Source organism: Castanea sativa, chromosome 2 (genome assembly GCF_040712315.1).
Source record: "Castanea sativa cultivar Marrone di Chiusa Pesio chromosome 2, ASM4071231v1".
NCBI classification, from domain to species: Eukaryota; Viridiplantae; Streptophyta; class Magnoliopsida; order Fagales; family Fagaceae; genus Castanea; species Castanea sativa.
This window is the reverse complement of record NC_134014.1, coordinates 6,453,247-6,462,112: the sequence shown is the minus strand read 5'-3', so window position 1 is coordinate 6,462,112 and position 8,866 is coordinate 6,453,247. Positions and strand designations below refer to the sequence as shown.

At 39.3% G+C, this 8,866-nt stretch overlaps 1 pseudogene; it reads right to left on the bottom strand.

Moving 5' to 3' along the window:
• Nucleotides 1–633: 633 nt before the first annotated feature.
• LOC142624809 (uncharacterized) lies at nucleotides 634–5,524 on the bottom strand (annotated as a pseudogene).
• Between the last annotated feature and the right edge of the window lie 3,342 nt (nucleotides 5,525–8,866).

The window sequence follows — 8,866 nt, the reverse complement described above, 5'->3', positions numbered from 1 at the left end:
AATAGAAGATTCCCATAAGATGGAGAGTAACTGACCTATCAGTAAATCTCTGCAAATTGTATAAAACCAGTAACTCTAGTGACAAACAACAAGTGCCTACAGCTTCCAAAGCCTCATCACTAACATCAATACATTGTATCTTCAGAACTTTAAAAGAGGGCATCCTTTGGTCACAGCAAGCAGCCCTTTGTTACTCATGCACTCTGAATCCAATGACAAGGACTCAAGAGGTCTAGTCTCCATCTTGCAGCTGGCTGCATAACTAACTTTACCATGATAGTTTCGCATGAATCTAGAAATTCATGGTCAACTATCTTAAGGAGATGACCAGCCCCTGTTGGTATCATCACTGCTGGTATAGCAGTGACTAACTTCCCAACTATTAGTTAGAGTTCGCTTAAATCTTTCATAGCACCAAAAGGCACATAAAAAAAATTATTGAAATTAAAAAAGAAATCTCTCATTTGCATGATTCAAATTTAAAAATCAGTTGGGCCCTAGTATCTGCCGTATAGACCAGCACTTCAGCCTTAAACTTCATCAGAGTCATCAATTCTTCATGATATACCAAATTAATATGAAATACAATGTTTCAAGTTGATGTTTAGGTTTGCCATCATTAATAAAGCTCCAGTTGATCCTCTCCATATATTCAATCATGAATGAGGTAGTACATTACAAACAACATATCCAGAAGAGCTCTGATGCATTAGTTTTATTCTACAATCTCCCCTAGATGTGTTTCAACAAAATGGTAATTCTCTCTGCAAAGTTTATTAACCAAAGAATGGCATATGCCTTCTCTAAGTGTATAACCTATCCTAAACATAACATCTAATACAAGTAAAATGTCATCCCACTTATCACTTTGTGAAAGACATTGGACCAGTCTCTCAAAAGTTTCTTTCTTCGGTTTAAGCTTACACTTCAGCATTGCTAATAACCAATCCATTCCCTCTGCAGCATAACCTTGGTTGCATAAGCCAGTGATGATATGCTCATGAGTACAGACGATTGGTTGCAGACCCCTACTTTGCATATCATCCCACAACTTTTTTGCTTCTTGAATGTCTCCCACCTGACAAAGCTTTTCAATAAGGGGGGAAAATGAGGAAGTTGATGGCTGCAAACCCTGCATAAGGAGTTCTTTCAATAGATTTGTACTCTCAACTATCTTCCCTTCCTTACAAAAGCCTTGAATCAGAGTGTTGTATGTGATCACATCACAAACAACATCCCTTCGAGGCATTTCTTCAAACAACTCATGAGCTTCATTCATCCTTCCATTTAAACACAACCCTGCAATCATTGTGTTGTAACTCACCGTCGTTTCTCTATAACCTCTATTACACATCTCCTTATACAGATTCCTTGCCTCTTCAAGATTACCAACTTTAAATTACCCATGAATCAGTGCACTGTATGTGTATTCATTTGGAACAAACCCATTCTGAATCATCTCAAACCACAGTTTCCTAGCATCCCCAAGCCATCCCATCTTGCAAAGACCATGAATCATTGTTGTATACATGACCCTATCTGGGGCATATCCTCTGTCCTTAAGATCATTGAAGACCCGAAATGTCTCAAGCTGCTTCCGTTGCTTGCAAAGCCCATTGATAACTTCCTGATATGTAAAAATATCCAGATCTCGGTTCTTTGCAATCATTGTGTGAAGTAGTTCAGATACTTTACTATATTGCCTCTCCTTACAAAACTCAGATATCAATTCGTTAAAAGCAGCATTCGCAGGGTCTAACCCGTCTTCCAAAACCTGCCGAAGAAGTTCATAACCTTTTGAAACTTTGTTATCTTCACAAAAAGCTCGAATAAGATACCCAACAGTCTCAACATCAACTTTTGCCACAACACTGGATTCCACCATCTCTTTATACAATTTCCAAACAAGATCAGTCCTCCCAACCTTAAGACAACCCAACAAAGCCGAATTCCAAGTCGCAATTGATGGGCAAACTCAAACCCCTCTCAATCTATCAAGCACATCAAATACCTCCTCAACCAATCCACCCTCAAAAAGACACTGAATGTAAAGCTTCGAAGAAGCCGGCTCGGGCTTAAACCCTGTATAATCAATAAAACTTTTGGCAGCATTGCAGGCCCTAGCCTCCACAAGCGCATCAAAAAGTGCATTCAACGACGAAGGGTCAGGCGAAAAACCATTCAAAGAGCATAGCCGGTGAAAGAAACGGAGTGACAAAAGCACATTGTTTTGGTTACTCATTGAAAAACTGAGGATTAGTGAAGTTGAAGGAAGGAAAATCAGAGAGCTAGGTCTGCTCCCATCTGGGTTTTTTAGAGTAATCCTAGAAACCTCTTTGGCAATCTCTATGAAGTCATTTTAGTTGGGAAAAATTCTTTATATGTAAGAATAAATTTCAGTAAGTAAAGTGGTACCACTGTACAGTAATACAAAAATTTACGTGAAGGTATATAAATATATATATATATATATATATTTATATATTTTTTTTTTTGGTAAACTACATATTTAGTCCCTAGTTTTTACATCATATTTCAATTTGATCATTAACCTTTCAATTGTGTTAATTTGGTCTTTAACTTTTTAATGTCGTGTCAATTTAGTCTTTGCCATTATATATTAGATGAAAATTGTTTACATAACAAATAACCAAAATAAAATTTTAGTTTATTATCACATCAACAAAAGCTAATTTTTTATTTTGGCCATTAGACATGTCATTAATTTTCAACCAAAAGATAACTGTAAGGATTAAATTGACACGGTAAACAAAGGTTAGGGACCAAATTGACACAATTAAAAGGTTAGGGATCAAATTGAAATATGGTGTATAGGATAGGGACCAAATACGTAATTTACCCATATTTTTTTTATAAAAATTATGGGATAAATTTTGAATAATTTTATTATATTAAATTAAAATTAGAACAATGAGAGACACAACTTAAAAAAAAATTAAAAAAAAGAGGTAGGTCTGCTCCCATCTGGGTTTTGTTCGAGTAATCCTAGAAACCTCTTTGGCAATCTCTATGAAGTCATTTTTGTTGGGAAAAATTCTTTTATAAGTAAGAATAAATTTCAGCAAGTAATGCGGTACAACTATACAATGATACAAATATTTACATAAAGATTTTTTTTTTGAAAAAATTACTATACAAATTTTGAATAATTTTATCATATTAAATTGAGATTAGAATACTAAGAGATATAACTAAAAAAAAAAACTCTTTTCTTTTCAACTCTCTTTATCTCTCACCATTTTCTCTTGTCTATATTTTTCTCCTCTCTTTTACTTGCTCCCACCCACATAGTTCTTGAAGACTGCACAATCCTCACACCCTGGATTTCTCTTCTTCATTCTCCACCAAATGGCCGAATGGCCTTTCTTTTATTTCATCATAACACTTGACATCAATTCACAATAAATGCAACTCACTTGCCTTGACTTTGCTTCAGCCAATTTCTTTTTTATTCAAACTGTCCCTTAGGCGGAATAGCCTTAATGCATCAGCCCATTTCTTTTCTCTTTTTCTCTTCGCCAACCAACCCCAATAAGTCATGCCGACTTTTGTAATTGACGAAGAAAAGTTAAAAGACATGAAAGACAAGCTCATAAGATGAGCATGTTTATTAGACCCATGGTGCAGTGCACCCAACAATTTTGTGCCTTTTGTGACGGTTCCTGAATTGGGTTTTGCTTAAAGTCACCATCTTTGGTTTCAACTGTGAGATTTCGGATCTGGGTGTTAGGGTTTTGGAGTGTGCGAGGGTTTTGACGAATGAAAATTAAGATATATATATATATATGGATTCAAGTTACACCTGGTGTAACTCTTTAGAGTTACACCTTTTTTAAACCATTAGATTTAAGTAGATCTAATGGTCAAAAAAAGACCCTCATTAATGCTGATATTCTGATTAAGATCTCATTAATTATCCCTTATTTATTATAATTTATATCTATTTTTAAACCCCAAAAAAAAAATGTTATATTTGACTCTCTTTACGTTTCTCTCTTTATCTCTTTCTCCTTTACCGTTGTTCCACCTCCATGGATTTATTATAATTTATATCTATTATATATATGATGAAGCTCTAGCCATCATCAAGCATCCAACTACCTCATCATTAAGTCCAAAGTTTAGGGCAGTGTCCATCATGCCAAGCATGAAAAATCTACAAATAGAGGCAATTCATTATAAATTAATAATATATGGTAAAAGCTTTAAGCTTACCGTTCCACAGTCTCCAACCCTTCTATGATAATCCTTTTGTCCGGTTGTCCTAAGAATATCAAAGATTATAAGAACAAAATACAGAAATTCAAAGTACCCAAAAAGCCAAGCGGAAATTTGCCAAGTCAATTAAAAATCCAAGTTAGGTACCGTCACATCCATGGCTAACTGAACTGAACTAAGAAAAACCGGTCACCCCCGTTAATTTTTTTTTTTCTCCCTCTTTCTATCCCACTTTCACTCATTATCCTTCATTCTCTTAGCTATCAAACACATCCAAATATCATGAAATGAGCCACTAGAAAAAAAATTATTGCACCAATTAATCCAACACGAAGGACCGGATTTTCATCATACTATTTAATTGAAAAAAAAAAAGGAAAAAAAAAAAACCAATATAACCCATAAATCACACACGAGCTTTTTATAATGGAGAGTAGAAACCCTTTTTTTTTTTTTTTTTCAATTTCATTTCCCAAATCCAATACAACAAAACTATATATTCAATATAGTATTCTTTGGGTACTATATATTACTTTTTTTTTTTTTTTGGTTGAGAATTGATAGCAACAAAACTACAACATGTATGACAAAACAGACACTTTAATCAGAATAAACGTAAACGCCCTAGCTAGACCACCAAATTAAGCTACTCTCCATTAATTATCATCTTCAACCGTCTATGGCGACGATGAAGACCATCCTGGTGGGGTCTTCAAGTGAGTTCGGGGGTTTGGCTTTGAGGGAGGTACCGGAGAACGATTTTCAACAGCTTCAAGTTTGGAGTTTGATGATGCCGAAAATATCACCAGTGAGTTGCAAGCACCCCTCTGCCTAAAGCGATACCTGCAAAAAGAATATAATGGACCTAAAAGAGAGCACCGGTGTGGTGCCGGCCAAAAACCCTCCGAAGGTCAAGTTAGAATCTTGTGTCTTTAACCCTAGAGTGCCAGAGTAAAGAATATTATGCGTACCTTCATATCTAGGGTTTCTGGGGTATTTATATTGGGTGGAATTACCTTTCTTTTAGGATACAACTTCCTGCTCAAGTTCCTTTCCATATAGGAGTCTTCTCAAACGTGTGTCGCAAGAAATCCAAGTGTGCACGTTTGCGTGGGGATAAAGCAAAAGTTCATCTGAAACATATCAAATGACATGCCACCTGGAATCTACAATTAATTCATACATGATGAATACTCAGCAATATTTAACCGTCATAGCCGAGTCACCTACGGTGTCGATCTGTCTTCATGCTCTCCGTCCCTTCAAGTTTTATGGGAATATCCATCTCCTATTTTTATCCCCTTCAGTTGCCCCCTTCAGTCCTTGGATCCGTCTTTGAAACCTGACGGATTCATGGAATGACTAAAAGCAATGTATTGAGAAGGGTCGGTCCTAGTATACCATAACGGATGACACGTGGCCTACATTTCTGACGAAGAACACGTGGTCCTTGTGGATTGGCTATTTCCCCAAAACGAGGCGTCGCTTCGTATCCCGCGCCCTTTGTTCTATAAAAAGTCAGACATTCCTCCCTTCATTTTCTCTTCTTATCAAAAATTTGTGAGCAGAGCGCAACCGTCACAACTATCGTGCCTTCCTGTCGTTTAGCAGATCCGTCCGTCGTTCCTCATCAGAAACCCTCTCGATCCGGTATGTATTCCAAACCTTTCTCCGTCTTTCGTTTAATTTCATTGTTTCACATATATGCGCTTTCTTTAGATCCGTTGGTGTCTTAGGTTATACCGTCATAAATTTAGGTAATGTCTAGTGCGTCAAGTAACCAGTCGTTTGTCTGCAAGGGGGCGGGCTACGATGAAAAGTTTCCGTCAGGTCCAAGAGATCCTGACACTTCAAGTGAAGAGAGGAATCCGTCCAGTACCTCTTCTTCCCTTGATGGTGGTCTGGAGACGGAGAGTTCAGAATCGTCCAGTAGTAGCTTGGACGGTGTGGATCCCCCCGTCCAGTCAGTAATCGGCCCAGATGGCCTTAGAGAGTTCGTCATGCTACCTCTTTGGACGGTAAATGATTTTAGATCATCTATGACGGAATCTCAACTCAACACACTTAGGACTAAGTACCAAATACCAGACAACATCCGTCTACGTCTTCCCGAAAAATCCGAAAAATGTTACTATAGGGGGGTAGACGGTGTTGGGATCTACGAGCAAGCTTTAAAGGCGGAGCTCAGATTTCCATTAAGTCCTCTTCACCGTCACCTTCTTCAGTACCTTGGTCTGTCCGTCACCCAAATCTCCCCAAACGCCTGGAGGGTGTTCATTGGGGTTGAAGTTTTGTACGGGGCGATGTCTGACGAAGCCCGAAGGTTGACGGTGGAGGAATTCTTCCATTGCTATCGTCTAACAGAGATTGTCAAGTCCAAGGAGATGTATAGTTTTGTGGCTAGAAGCCCATTGTTGAGGCTCGTCAGTGATACTCCAGACTCAAACAGAGACTGGAAGAGTCATTATTTCTTTTTGGAAGGGGATGAATGGATGTGTCGTCCAGGAGATACAACTTACATGCCCGTCGACACAACATGGGGCATAATGCCTCCGTCGGGTATGTATCACTTTTGTTTCCGTCCAGTCAGTCTTTGAAGTTGATTTATTTTTTAAGGTCTAACCGTCTTTTGCTGCAGCTCGGGACCATCCACAAGTTAACTTGGAGCAGTGGAGTTTTCTGGAGAAAATTTTTAACAAGACAAAACTGCAAGAGAGGACTTGGGCTCAACTCGTCACACTTGATACTCTACACTGGTATTGTGACGGACCCGAACCTTCATCCGCTGCCCGTCGATACGATAACAGAATTCGAAAACGTAAGTTCGTCGAAACTCTACCTTACCTTTCCTTTCACATCCGTCTTTGATTTGCAGAGATGGACGCCGCCAAGAGGAGAGCCTTCATTAAACAACAGGCAGCGAAAAAAAAGCAGGAGGGGGGTCAAACAAAGGGGACGGTCCCACCTGTACCGTTAAAACGAATTCAACATGAAAAAACGGACCGTCCACCAAAGAAGCAAAAGACCACCACTGAACCCGTCGTGGCCTTGGAGGCAGAGAAGACGTCCGTCAAGCATGGAAAGGGCAAAGGCTTGATGAAGGGCCCAATACCCTTCGGGGAGAAACCACCCGTTCTCTTTCGGGAGGATTCAAGCTATGCCCTCGAGAAGCTGTCGTCTATCCTGACAGCTGACGACTACGCAGACCTTGGCAACCACTCAACGGAGGCGATGGGTGAGACTGGCCTTTTCACCCTTACACAGGTGATTTCGAATCCGTCTACTACTGTTGCTAAGTTCCTTCACACCCGTCATTATCATGACGTTGTATTTCGCTTCCAGGCCATGGTGATGATGAAAGGGCTCTTTGGCCGTTGTCTCAATCATGAGACAACCATGGACCGTCTGAGAAAGAAGAACCAGACGATGGAGGATGAGCTGCACGAGCTGAAGACCTACAAGATCAATATGGACAGAAAGCTCAAATGCTCGGAGCAGGTCAGAGGGGAGGTGGAAAAGGAGAATGGGCATCTGCGCGAGATTCTGAAGGACAAGGAGAAGCAGTTGACGGAGACAATGTCCAAACTTGACAACGCAAAAGAGATAGCCATTCAGGAATATCGTGATTCTGAACTCCTTCTGACGGAGCTTGGGAGCTCCTTTGCTGACGGATTCGATGACGTCATCCGTCAAGTGAAGTCATCGTATCCTGATTTGGACGTATCCCACATTTCCATTGAAGCTCAAGGGCAAACACTTGCACAATCCGTTCGTTCAGAAAGTACAGACGAAGTGTTTGCCGTCACTGCTCCAGCCGACGAAGGTGAAGCTCTTCCTCCTGGTCAGCCAAACGACGGTCTATTGGTCGGGAATTCATCTCCAAAGAATGAGTAGGATACTTTCCTTTTTGTAAAAAAAATTTTACCGTTGTAAGAGAACTTTGTTGAACCGTCATTTGTAATTATTAAATTTGACTTATCAGGTCTTTTATTGTCTGTTGCTTGCTTATTATCCGTCTTATATTGTGTGCTCGTTCATCTTATTCAGATAACCCGTCTACAAAGAAAATTTTAAGCGTCCGTCCTTTAATCGGACTGGACTTTCAAATGTATTTTTAAGACTCGTCCACTAGATTTTTTATCCGTTTAGGATGATCCGTCACTTTGTGGACTTGTAGATTTTTTATCCTTTGGATGATCCGTCCACTTTGTGGACTCGTAGGTTTTTCATCCTTTGGATGATCCGTCCACTTTGTGGACTTGTAGGTTTTTCATCCTTTGGATGATCCGTCCACTTTGTGGACTCGTAAGTTTTTCATCCTTTGGATGATCCGTCCACTTTGTGGACTTGTTAGGTTTTTCATCCTTTGGATGATCCGTCCACTTTGTGGACTTGTAGAATTTCCAACAACACGCATTTTGTATTTTCTAAAAAATTCCTCTCATAAGCTCAACAAACCAAATTGTCAATGGAAAAGAAAACTTGAGTTTAAAAAGTAAAAGCTACGACTGTCTAAAATTAAACTGAAAATAAGGCAGTAGGTATCGTCTTATGACTGCTGCACTACTGGTAGTAATTCTTCAGGTGCTCCGTGTTCTAGGGATGGCCCAACTTCCTTCCGTCTAAT